This window comes from Pleurodeles waltl, chromosome 8 (genome assembly GCF_031143425.1).
Source record: "Pleurodeles waltl isolate 20211129_DDA chromosome 8, aPleWal1.hap1.20221129, whole genome shotgun sequence".
Classification (NCBI taxonomy): Eukaryota; Metazoa; Chordata; class Amphibia; order Caudata; family Salamandridae; genus Pleurodeles; species Pleurodeles waltl.
The window spans coordinates 536,337,542-536,350,959 of NC_090447.1; the positions used below are offsets into that span (position 1 = coordinate 536,337,542).

The 13,418-nt window shown below is 45.3% G+C and overlaps 1 long non-coding RNA gene across 1 annotated transcript in view; it reads right to left on the reverse strand.

Moving 5' to 3' along the window:
* The window catches only part of LOC138249123 (uncharacterized), a 323,358-nt gene that overhangs the window by 292,748 nt on the left and 17,192 nt on the right, over positions 1–13,418 (reverse strand). Inside the window, exon 2 of the long non-coding RNA XR_011194731.1 lies at positions 7,639–7,957. This is a non-coding gene — a long non-coding RNA (uncharacterized lncRNA). The remainder of the gene's footprint in view (positions 1–7,638; positions 7,958–13,418) is intronic.

Here is a 13,418-nt window from a genome sequence, read left to right on the forward strand (position 1 = left end):
AGACTGTGGCTTTGCACTCCCCAGGATGGCACAGTGGGCAAACCACCCACTGTAGGGACTTGTGAGACTGTGGCTTTGCACTCCCCAGGATTGAACAGTGGGCAAGCCACCCACTGTAGGGACTTGAGAGACTGTGGCTTTGCACTCCCCAGGATGGCAAAGTGGGCAAGCCACCCACTGTAGGGACTTGTGAGCATGTGGCTTTGCACTCCCCAGGATGGCACAGTGGGCAAGCCACCCACTGTAGGAACTTGTGAGACTGTGGCTTTGCACTCCCCAGGATTGAACAATGGGCAAGCCACCCACTGTAGGGACTTGAGAGACTGTGGCTTTGCACTCCCCAGGATGGCACAGGGGGCAAGCCACCCACTGTAGGGACTTGTGAGACTGTGGCTTTGCACTCCCCAGGATGGCACAGTGGGCAAGCCACCCACTGTAGGAACTTGTGAGACTGTGGCTTTGCACTCCCCAGGATTGAACAGTGGGCAAGCCACCCACTGTAGGGACTTGAGAGACTGTGGCTTTGCACTCCCCAGGATTGAACAGTGTCCATGGAGGCCCCTCGTGGATCTGGCGTCGTGGACTCATGTGCCTGAGGTGCCCCCCCTTCCCTTCCCCCTGAGGTGCCTGTAGTTTTCCTATCTGATGCCCCTGCAGTGTTCTGTCCAATGGATTCGGGTCTCATGTGTGGGCTTTGCCCATGTGTTGAGGACCATTGGCCCACGTACAATGACAGAAAGCCAATTATGACGGGACAATTTACATATGTGTATATAGTTATGGGATGTTCGACTTACTTATTTACTTAGCCTTACAATATATTTGAATTCCAATAACATATTATTTTGTCTTTGCATTCTTCTGGGGGGTTTGGGGGGTTGAGTTGTTGCTCTGCATTTGTGTGTAGGTAGTTGGGGGGGGGTGTCGCGTATGTGTGTGCCCGTATTCTTTTCTCCTCCCCCCTCCCCTGTGTCGTAGGTGCAGTACTCACCGTTGTCTTCTGCGCCGGCGTTCGTGCTCCTGGTAGAGGAGCAGGTAGAAAATTGCTGGTAGGATGTGTAGTTCTGGTTCCATGCTGTCCAGATTCCTCGTGGAGTGTGTAGGGTGAGCGTTTTCCCGTTCGTAGTCTGTTTCCGCCGTGTTTTTATCGGCGGGGCTCCCGCCCAGGAAAAGGTGGCGGATTGGTGAGTTGTGATAAGGTGGGCGGTTCATTGTCTGCCGCCTGTCTGTTGGCGGTGACCGCCGCGCTGTTTGTTTGTCCCGCCGTGGCGGTCGGAGTGTTAAGTTGGCGGTCTGTGTTGGTGGTTCCCGCCAGGGTCAGAATTCCATTTTTTGCACTGCCTGCCTGTTGGCGGGTTGGCCGCCGCTTTAACACCGACCGCCAGGGTTGGAATGACCCCCTCAGTGATATATTTTAGCGTAAAATGTGTGGCAGAGAGGACACATTGCATACCAAAGAAATAGCACTAAAATACACAAGTGCCGAGAACAACAGCTGCTCGTGTTCCATTCGTTCAGGTTGTTCCCTTGCTCCTGTAATAGAAATGCTGAAAATTACGTGAGATTACACCAGCATAATAAAAACGTTGCATTTAATCCAAAGTATTTAAGAGTAAGGCAGTGTGGGAGAAGAGAAAGAAAGGAAAACAGTGACAAAACTGACATTCAGCAACACCAGGGGTGGACTTCTAAGAAAAAATATTAGCCTTCTACATTTTTGTTTTTATGTCGAGCATAGCAGCGTGCAAGTGCTGCTTTTCCGACGTGTTGTGATCTATGTGGGCTTTTAACCATGCCTACCTCATGCCCATCACTTTCACTTCTTCTTGGGCTTGCCTTTCAAAAGTCCTTTGTTATCATTGGTAAATACTTTACGCTTGTTCCGCCTTAGGATGGTTTGGTTACTGCCTTGGACACCGACCCTGTTACATGGATAATTGCACAATTGCCAATATGTTTGATTGTAAGCGAACTTCTTTTTCCTTTTGTGTCTCTCCTTCTCACTCATGCTCATGGCGGCCATGGCACGTTAAATCGGAATGCTTTTTTGTATGTCTGCTCCTTGTACCACATGCTTCAGTGGGATGAAAGCATGTGCTTTCAGCGTCTGCTGCTCCGGATATGACGTGCCTCGGTAGGATTAAATGCTGTGCTTTTTGTGTGTGTTTGCTTTTTGTTTTGCATGAGCCAGTGAGGTGAAATGCATTGTTTTCTCTGTTTTTCCTTCTATTATACATCTCAGTGGGATGAAATAATGTGACTTTTGCGTGTCTGCTCCCTGTATTTCGTACCTCAGTTGAATGAAAAAATGTGTTTTTTGTTGCGTATCTGTTCCTTGTATTGCACACCTCAGTAGGATGAAATGCTGTGCATTTTTCATGTCTGCTCCTTGTTTTACATGCCTCAGTGGTGTGAAACGCAGTGACTTCCTTTTAGTACATGTCTCAGTGGGATGAAAGGATGTGCCTTTTGTGTGTCCGCTTCTTGTATTATGAGCTGCTGGGTGGGAGGGAGTTTGCGCTTCTCTGGGCCTGCTCCCCATATGCCCCAGTGGGATGTAAAGCAGCACTTCTTGCACCTGGCTCCTTTGTTACGAGCCTCAGTGGGAGGAAAGGCTGTGCTTGCGTGGTTTAACTGGAACCGGTACGCTTTAATTTGTATGGCGAGGTCTTAAACTCCATATTCCCTTTACTGTAATGCAGCTGGCAAGAGTCCAGGCCCGGAGTAAGTGATATCTCTGTGGTTATAATATTTGTATAGATACAAATTTCAGCCAGCTTCGCTACCCCTCATCGGAAAGAGACATGTCTTCCACATGCTTTAGACAGCAGAACTATCTCGGATGTTATTTCTGACGTTAGATCTGTAAAAGGCCGTGGCCTTAAAAATCACCATCTGTTGTGTTAAGGAGATTTGCTATACATTGGCACTAGGATGCAACGCTGCCACTCATCCAAAGGAAATATGATGAATGGGAGCTTTAAACAGCAGATCTATCTCTCATGTTAGAACTATGTGATAGGCAGATGGTTTAGCAGTACAGTCTCTCATCTTAAAGTGATGTACTTGACAAGAGCCTTGGAAAGCAGTGCCAACCCTCCTATCAAACAACTATGAGACACAGGTGCTTTAGACATCAGAACTATCAGTCCCGTTTGAACTATGTGACAGACAAGTGGCTTAGCTCCACTTTCTCTCTGGCTAAAGAAAAGTAGCAGGCAGAACTGAAACAGCAGAACTATCTCTCATGCTAACGAGATGCGACAGACAGAGGCCTAAGTCAGCAGGGCTAGGTATCGTGTTAAGAGAGATGTGATATACAGATTATAGGCAGCAGGTGCCTGCCGAGGAGTACACGCCTTTAACACTCAGACTTTGAGCAACATTGTTTCCCTGAGGAGCTGTACATTTAGGATTCACGTATGATTCTGAGCTATAGCGCCTAATTCACTGTTCTCACAGCTTGACACCTGGAACAGCAGAGCTATACTGCACAATACACAGAACTCATAGATTGACACCTGGGATAGCAGAGCTCTACCATACACAGCTCTCATGGGTTCACACTTGGAAGGCAGAGCTATGTGCCATAATGCTAAGATCTTGCAGGCTGACACCTGTCACAATACACAGAGCTCACAGTCTGACATCAGGGACAGCAGAACTATCCATCACAATATACAGAACTCACAGGCTGATGCCTGGGACAGCAGTGCTAGCCAACACAATATACAGAACTCATAGGTTGACCCCTGCCACAATACACAGAGCTCACGGGCTAACACCATGAAAAGCAGAGCTATCCATTACAATAGACAGAACTCACAGACTGACACCTGGCACAATACTTTGACCTGTTGTAAGTATTGAGGGCTTTTAACCACACCAACTTCACGCCCATCACTTTCACTCGTTCGTGGGCTTGACTTAAAAAAATTACCTTGTTATCATTGGTAAATGATTTACGTTTCTCCCGACTTGGGGAGGTTTGGTTACCGCCTTGGAAACCAACCCTGTCACATGGATAATTGCACATTTGCCGATATGTTTGACTGTGAGAAAGCTTATTTTTCCTTTTGTGTCTCTCCTTCGTGCTCATGCTCATACCGGCCATGGCGCTTTAAATCGGTGCGCTTATGTCAACTGTTTTACTTTTCATTTTCAATTTATGTGGCAAGAAAAGTCCAGTTAGAAATTTACAATGCCAATAGCTCTAACTCGAGCAAACGCAAGACCTAATGCATTGCAAATGCTTGTTCTTTTTTTTACAAATTAAGCACTGAATTGCTACCTTTCTGAACACTGGTGATGAAAGCTGATGTTTATCAAGTAAGGGTCTGCCACCGAACCTTAGATCACTAGCATTTTCACAAACACTGAGAGAAATTATTTAAATCATTCACCTGGTGCAGCCTTCAACTACAAAGTGAAAACACCAGCACCACTTTTTCGCAAGAGATGTGCCGTAAAAACACAAAACCTGGGGGAAAAGTGAACATATACACATTTTTAAACTACAAGTGACAGTCAACTATGATCGCCTGAAATTACATATTTGAATTTAGTGTCAGTCAAAGTCAGTCGAGTAAGACTTGCATGATGCATTCATCTGTCACTAAAACTATTGTTTTTCGCTAACTCGAGACATTGTTTGCTGAATCCCCACAATTACCATATAAGTAAGGATGGTGCGTCCTTGAGGTGACATATGTTACCTGCAATAAGGTGTCATCTAGCTTTGATGCAAAACGAAAGCAAAAGCCTGATAGATTGCTTTGTTTCTGATTTTTAGGGAGCACTGTAGACGCAAAATATAATTTTGAAAGGAGCAATGAAAATCCACGTTTTGTTACTGCTCATAATGGACTCATCATTCGACTGATTACTCTTTATATGTTTTCGAGGACTGTCAGAGCATTGTGAAACCCTTCCGCCTGTATTAGTTTGACATCTTCACTGACTGCTAAAATGCAATTTAATGCTGTTTCATTTGAGGAGCCTGCTTTAGCCTTAGCACAGTGGGAATTGTGCTTTCACTACCTAGAAATTCCTGAGACCTCAAGAAGTTGCAACTTGTTAAGCTGACTTTGGTCACCTTTTGACAATTTTCTGCAGTTAATTAGAACTGGCATGCTCGCCCTGAAACGTGCTTATTCGCGCTAAGAATAGAAGGAGCAATTACAACAGGCGCTATATCTATTTGTCTGGGTTGTGTTGGTGTTAATTTATTTGAGTACATTGCGTAGTTTGGTCTCTGTTTTTTGGTTTGAATTCTGAGAAAAGTTGCAACTATTGTGCACTATGAAACTGAGCAGTGTTAAGGCTCCACGCACCACAGGGGATACCTGTCTTGTATGCCAACTCCTACTCTCATTAGGACGAGATGTTTTGAAATCCATGGAGAGATCGAGTCACCTTGGAAGTAGATTTTAATTGGAGCACTGCTACCACTGTGGCATGTGAAATACAGCTACTGCCATGCCATCTCGGTTATAAATGAGGCACTAGATTCTCTCCCAGAAATACTTCCTTGAGATCTTCATCCGGTGGTCAAAACCACAGATTTCCAACTGTGAAAGAGCAGCTAATCGGGCATTCTATCCTTCTGAAATGTTTCAAGGGTAGTGTCTGTCAATCGTGCAGGAGGTGCAGTGGCACCAGGACCCATGATTGTAAATGGGGACCTACATCCCAAATGTGGCTGCTTTTTAGCACTCATCATGAGAGTAAAAAGGGCCATTTTTGTTGCCTCCTTATGGGCACACAGACCTCTTGCGATAGCAATGAATGCTTCAGTTTATTATCATACTCGATATATTGAGCTGGATTCAGAAAAGTTTCGGAACATAAAACCAACATCTTGATTCACAGAATAAGCTTTAGTAGGATTAAAGTTCTTCAAAGAATACTTACAGGAGGTAGCCTTGCAAGACAAGTCAAACAAAGTTCTTGATTTGAGCCGACGCTTGCAGGTGGGGCCCACCAGCACTCATTTTTGGGAAAAGACTTATTTTTAATCATCAGTTGTTGACCCAGAAATGGAGAGAGGGAGTCAGAAAAGAGGGGAAGAAGAGGGAATTAAAAATAGAAAAACAGTGATAGTGGGCGAAAGCAGGGATGAAAAAGAACCTGCAAGAGTAAGTGAAGGGGGCAGGGGTATAAGATGGTGGGTGAAATAGGCACAAGGTAGAATCAAGACTGGGTATTCCTCAATCATGACATTTGACAGTGTCTTCAACATGCTTCTGAGAGAAACTTTGGGCACCATTTTACAGTCTTTTTCAAATTCAGCTCTGTGTGACCACCAGCAGTTGCAAGTATTTACAAATATCATTGAGTGGTTTGCCTAATTGCACATGAACACACATTTAGTTCTGTAAAAGGCAGTAACTGTCTTTCTGGGTGTGAAATGAGAGGGAACACCAATGGCCATAACCTACCCATAATTAGAAATATATTTATCATTGAGTTGCAGAGCCCTTGCGCCCCGCAAGGAGTCGCAAGAGCGATGCACCTACTATGTCAGATTTATCAAGCCACGCGAGCTGCCCTGCATGGCTTGATAAATCTAAAGTAATGCAACTCAGCACAAATCACTGCTTTGCATAACTCTGCCCCAGGGAGGCGTTCCATGGGAGGAGCATGGGTGTTCTCATGCATCCATCCATGGATTTTGGCACATTCCCAGATTTACCATTATTGGTGTATCTGGGAATGCAACAAAATGCAATGCCTACCGGAGTGAGGCGTAACAAGGAGAAATATCTTTATTTCTCCTTGCTTTTTGTTCTTGCTCTGTGTGCTGTATTCTGCAGCACACATAGAAAGAGGAAAATGTGTCTGGGACTTTTTGTGTGCAGGAAAGTATCCCTTCCTGCACAAATAAAAACCTAGCTGCAATGCAGGGGCCCTTGCATCACGGCCCGGGGGTGCCTGTTTTTGCACTGGGCAGCCAAAAGGGCACCAGCACAAGGAAAGAACAGGAATGTGCCATATAGTGTTCATTACAGCACATTCCCACCATTTCCCTTTCAGGCAGCGCAGGAAGGTGGCTTGCTGCGCTGCACTGCATTAAAATGTGTGGTAAATGTGCCCCTTAATGTGGATGTAGTGGAATAGATTTCTCCACAGTTTTGGAGGGAAAAAAGATTAATAAAAGGTTACATAAGCAGAGGAGCATTTGTGCATCATTTGCAAATGCAGACTGTTCCACCTGTAGGAAAGTCTGCATGCATACATTTTCCTCATTATAGTACTCCAGGAATTGTGAATTGCTAATTGTCTGTTGTGAGAAAGTCAATTACTAGTTGGAGGAGATGTGAGTTCTCAAAAAGTAATAACGCCACAATTCAGAACCAGGTTCAAAAGCACAACACAATTAATATCCCTCCCAATTAATATAATAGAAAAATAGAGTAAAATGTATGAACAAATATACACCGAAATTACAATAATAAGATGCAGGGAACTGGAGATATGATTTTTTTAAAGTTTTAAGTCAAATAGCACCTAAAAGCACAAAGTGCCAATTGTGGTTATTTGGTCATGCTAAATCAGGTCCAAGTGAAAAATTAAGACTGACCACAAGCTACTTCCCTTTGGGTACAGGGACCAGGTTTGACCCGATAGAAAGTTTACCTTGTGACTTAGAAGATTTTCTGGAGAAAATTCCTCATCGATGGTTCGTTGGGGGTGGTCAGGCAGCAGGCTGGGTTGGAAGTAGGGCTCATTGACGGTGGCCTGGTGAAGCACAGGTCCTGGATGTGTGCCTCGGCTCTGGTAGGAAACTTGATGTGGTCACCATCAACAGATGGAAGCTCTTAGTGAGCGAAGTATGGAGTCCTGTGAGGGTAGAGAGGCTAGCCAGATCTAATTCCATGTTCTATCTAGCTGTGCTTCCGATGTGGATTGGCAAGGTAACAGCCTCCACCACCACCTCATACTCAATCTGAGGAGACTGGAAATAAAAACAACATTCCTGTCAGAAAAAAACAGAGAGACACTCTTCTTTTCTAGCCCAGGATCCCCTGTGAGTGTGCCTTTCATTGATAACTTGTGGGGGTTGCCGAGAGCAGCATTTGAAAATTGATTGAATCACTGTGAGTCCTGTGTTAAGGAATGCACCGCTGAAGACAGAGAGCTGACTACAGTTTCATGGAAAAATGAAACAGTCAAAGGCTGAAAATAAGTTATAGTTAGAAAAACATAATTTATTATTTTGGTGTAGATGGAGAGGAGTAGATGCAGTGGCATACAGTAGAGTGGTGCAGAGTAGAGCAGAGTGCAATGTAGTGCAGATAGTGAAGTAGCGCAGAGTAGAATGCTACAGACTCGAGTAGAGAAGCATAGAGTAAAGTTGCATACAGTAATGTGGGGTTGAGTAAGTGGGGTTGAGTCAAGTGAGGTAGAGTATATTGGCATACAGTAGAGTGGTAGAGAGTAGAGTTGAGTGACGTAGAGTGCAGTAGTGCCGAGTAGAGTGATACAGACTAGAGTAGAATGGAATACAATTGAGTGGCATAGAGTAGAATGGCATAGAATAAAGTGGGGTAGAGTAGACTGGCTTCGAGTAGAGTGTTGTAAAGTGGTGCACAGTACAGTGCAGTGGTGTAGAGTGCAGTGGCACAGTATCACAGTGTGGAGTACAGTAGTGTGAGTAGAGTGGCACACAGTGGACAGGAGTAGACTAGCTTAAAGTTGTGAATAGTACAGTGGCAAAGAGTAGAGTGTCATAGAGTAGAGTGGCTTAGAGTGGCACACAGTAAAGTGGGGAACAGTGAAGTGGGGTAGAGTGAAGTGGGGGTCAAGTAGAGTGTTGTAGAGCAGAGTGATGTGGAGTAGAGTGGCATAGAGTAAAGTGGGTGTAGAGTGAAGTGGGGTAGAGATAAGTGGGGTACAGTGAAGTGCAGTAGAGTGAAGGGGTAGAATGAAGTGATGTCGAGTACAGTAGTGTAGAATTGAGTGGCATAGAGTGAAGTGGGATAGAGTGAAGTGGGGTAGAGTAGAGTGACATAGAGTAGAGTGGGGTAGAGTGAAGTGGGGTAGAATAGAGGCCTGTAGATTAGAATGGCATAGAGTGAAGGGACATAGAGTGAATTGGGGTAGAGTTGCGTAGAGTAGAGAAGCCTATAGTGAAGTTTAGTAGAGTGAAGTAGGGTAGAGTGAGGAGGGGGTAAAGTAGAGTACCATGAAGTAGAGTGGCATAGAGTAGAGTGGCATAGAGTGCAGTGGTACAGAGTAGAGCACAGTGGTGTACATTGAAGTAGAGTGGAGTGGAATATAATGGCATACAGAGCAGTGGAGTCAAAGGCACTTTTGTGCCGAAATGCGTTCTGTGGAGTATCTCCATTAAACTGTCTTCACTGCATTTCCGAGGGCTGTCCTTCTTCAAATAAGGAAAGAAGAGAGTATGCAACTACACAACACTCCAGTGAAGTGAGGTAGAGTGAAGTGGTATAGAGTCTTGCGGTGTAATGTTGTAGAGTGTTGTAGTGGAGAGTGTGTAGAGTAGAGTGGCATACAGTGGAGTGCTGTACAATGTTGTGGCATACAGTGTTGTGATGTAGAGTGGAGTGAGGAAGAGTGGAGTGGCCTAGAGTAGAGTGGCGTAGATTGAAGTGGCAAAGAGTGAAGGTGGGTAGAGTAGAGTGGTGTATAGTATTGTGGTATGGAGGTGAGTGGTGTACAGTGACATGGGGTAGGGTGACGTGGGGTAGAGTAGAGTGGTGTAGAGTGCAGTGACGTACAGTGGAGTACAGTAAAATGGAGTAGAATGGCATACAGTGAAGTGGAGCAGAATGGCTTGGAGTGGTATAGACCCTGCCCTCTGTTCTCTGAGTCCATGCATTTGTCCCCTCCCTTCTGCATGGCCTGATGTACTGCTACTACCCGTCCAGCTTGACTAGAGTGGCATAGAGTAGAGTGGCACAGAGTACAGTGGCGTAGAGTAGTGTTGAGTAAAGTTGAGCAAATTGGCATACAGTGCAGTGACATGGAGTGGAGTACAATGGTGTAGAGTAGAGCAGCAAAGTGTAGGGTGATGTATAGTAGAGTGTCTTTATGTGGAGTGGACTGAAATGGGCTGGAGTAACATAGAGTGGCACTGTGTGAAGTGGAGTGGCATGGCAGTACAGTGGCATGGAGTGCAGTGGCATAAAGGGTAGTGGCCTGTAGAAGAGTGGTGCAAAGTAGACCTGAGTGCCATACAGTGCAGTGGCGTAGAGTAGAGTGCAATGGCATAGATTGCAGTTCATGGGAGGAAGGAGGGAGGCGGCAGGGGCACACCCACAGATCACGGAAGGCAGGAGAGAGGGGCTACAGGCACAGACTCAGGCAACGAAAAGAATGAGACGGCAGGGGCAACAAGCTAACCAATCAGGGCAGGTGGGAAGGAGAGTGGCAGCACAACATTCCATGCAGGACAGCCAGCTCATTGAGTGGCAGCACAGCAGACCATGAAGGGCAGGAGGAAGGGGCAATGGCAATACTACATACCTTAGAGGACAGGAGCGATGGGGGTGAGTACAAAGACGCGGACAACAGAGATTGGGAGAAGGGGGACAGGGAAATCATGCTGACCGCACAGAGCAGGTAGAAGAGGCCCTCACAGCATAAACGACCACACAAATCAGGTCAGTGGCAGCCCAACAGACCGTGGAGGGCAGGAGAGAGGGGGGAGTGTGGGCCCACACATGGACAACAGAGGGCAGAGGGCAGGGGTGGGGGACAGGAGCAGAAAGCTGACCATGCAGGACAGGCGGGAGGAGCAGTGGAAGCATAACACATTACAACAGCAGGGAGGTAATAGGGGCACTCATACAGCAACATACGGAAGGTAGAAGGGGGCAGGGGCAGCAAGCTGACCACATAGGACAGGTGAGAGGGACAATGGCATCACAACAGACTACTCATCGCAGGCAAGAGCATTAGTGATAGCATAGCTGACTATAGGGGGCAGAAGGGAGCGGACAGGGGCATGGACACAGGACCATGTAGGGCAGAAGGGAGGGGATTTGGAGCTGGACTCAGACAACAGATGTTAAGGGTTAGGGGCAGGGACAGCCCAACATACCATGTAGAGTAGGCAGGAGGCGCAGTGGGAACACAATGTACCATGGAAGCAGGGTGAGGGGCAAGAAGCTGACCATGCTGGTCAAGCCGGGGGCCTGTGGCAGCACAGCAGACCATGCAGGGGAAGCATGGGGGCAGGGGTAGCTGAACTGAGCATAGAGAGAAAGAGGAAGGAGGCAGGGAAACACACACAGAAAAGGAGAGAAGGGGGAAGCAGGGTAGAAGCAGAAGGCTAAGCATGGGCACCATGCTGGAGGGCATGGACACAGACTCGGGCAATGGAGGGCAGGGGAAGAGGCAGGTACAGCATGCTAACCACAGAGGGCAAGAAGGAGGGATAGTAGCAGTACATCAAACCATGCAGGAGGATAGGGGCAAATTCATGGATTCAGAGAACAGAGGGCAGGGAAGAGGTGGGTAGGGGAAGAAACCTAACCATGCAGGGCAGGCAGGAAGATCATTGGCTGCATAACGGCCACACAGTGCTGACGTGAGGGGGAAGGGCATGAACTTAGACAATGGTGGCCAGGAAGAAGGGGCATGAGCAGCTTGCTGACAATAAAGAAAAGGCCTGCATGGATGGGGGCAGAACAATGGACCACACCATGGAAGAGGGGAAGGAGTGGGCAGGGGAATGCACACAAAGTAAGAAGGTCAGGGAGGAGGATGTAAGTGGAAAGGCAGCAAGCTCACCATGTAGGACAGGTTGACAGGGGTAGTAAGCTGTCCACAGAAGGTTGGCTGGATATGGAAGGGGCACAAAGATGGTGAGCGGAAGGCAGGCAAAGGGGGGGCAGCAATATGACCCCAGCAAGCATGCCGGCATGGGCAAGGTCAGCACAATGGAGGACAGGCTGCTGTTGGTCAGTCACCAGCAGAAGGTGGGTCTGTACTAATCCATTGCTGCAAATGACCAAAAGCTGTGTCCAGTGGGGATGTTGGCTGAACATGTTCCAAAAACCCTAGAAATTCACTGAAAAAAAACAAAGGTTAAATGGGTGTTATAGTCCGGTATAAAAGTATGACCTTCCCTAACAGTAAAACCACCCATAAATTCACTGAAAATAACCAATGTTTAAAGTAGCAGCATTATAGTTAGGTATAGTAATAGGATCTTACTTTATGTTTAAAAAAACTAGACATTTCCTGCAAAACACATTTAAGTTTAAAGTAATTATACAGTTAGGTATTGAAATTAGTTAAAAACTAATGCTTAAAAAACAAACAAAAATAAAATTCACCACTTAAATCTCAGTGAGCCAACTGCAAATTACTCCCCGCCATGCACTGCTTATGACTTCACATTATATGTCACTCATGACATGTTAAATAACATCATGGATGACATCACTGATGACATTTCAAATGGAATCATTGATGACATCACTGATTACATCACTCAATATACCGCTCCTCAAATTGCTCTATAAACTGTTCTATCATTTTAGAAAGGAAAGTAAGTAGTACATGGCTGACAAACATATACATCATACATTGACTGTAAGTACATGTGTGCTTCTCTGAAAAACAATAAGTGTAGTCCTGGACACAAGTCTGATTCAGTGTGGTATCATTTATCTGGTGCACAATTTAACTCTAGCAAAATTTTAAGTGCAAGCATCTGATCTTAATAAGGTACAGACTGAGTGCAATTAGTGTGAATTGCTAACGTGCATTATAAAGAGTATGTGGCTCAAATCAAAGTCTTTTTGCTAAAATATGTGAGAAAAACTAAAGTTTATGTTTACAATACGTTATTCACCTGCAGACTTCTGTGCACATGTTGGCATTAAATTGTTATCATGTAGAGATGTCAGCATTTTAAAAAGAAGATTTATATGTTACAGATTTTTATTTCCAGAAGCTCAATGAAAATGAGAATGTGTTATCGTTGGATGACTCAGAAAAGGTTGAAGTCACAGAATGATTGTAAGCTTTGATGTAATAGTGTACACCATTCTGCTAATTTCAGAAATATGTGTAAGTTATTTTTTCAAGCATGCCATATCAGTGGCTAAAGAATTGATGTGAAGAAGTTGAGTTCAAATTCTGTCAGATTAGGTATTTAATAGGTACATGTTGTTAGATAATAACCAAACACTCTTTTGAACTATATATAAAGTTTAACAAATTGCGGATTGCATTAATGTTTACACAGGCATTATGTTTCTTATGTACCTGAATACTAGTACACAAAAGAGTATAAGCTCTACTAAATATGGGCACTTTCACCGATATGCGTTATGCCTTCAAGTTACAAAATGGTAAACTCACTAGCACTACAGAGGTGATAGAAAGTTGTTTCCACCTATATTTCACTTATAGCTGGCTGAATATTTTCCAGTGTG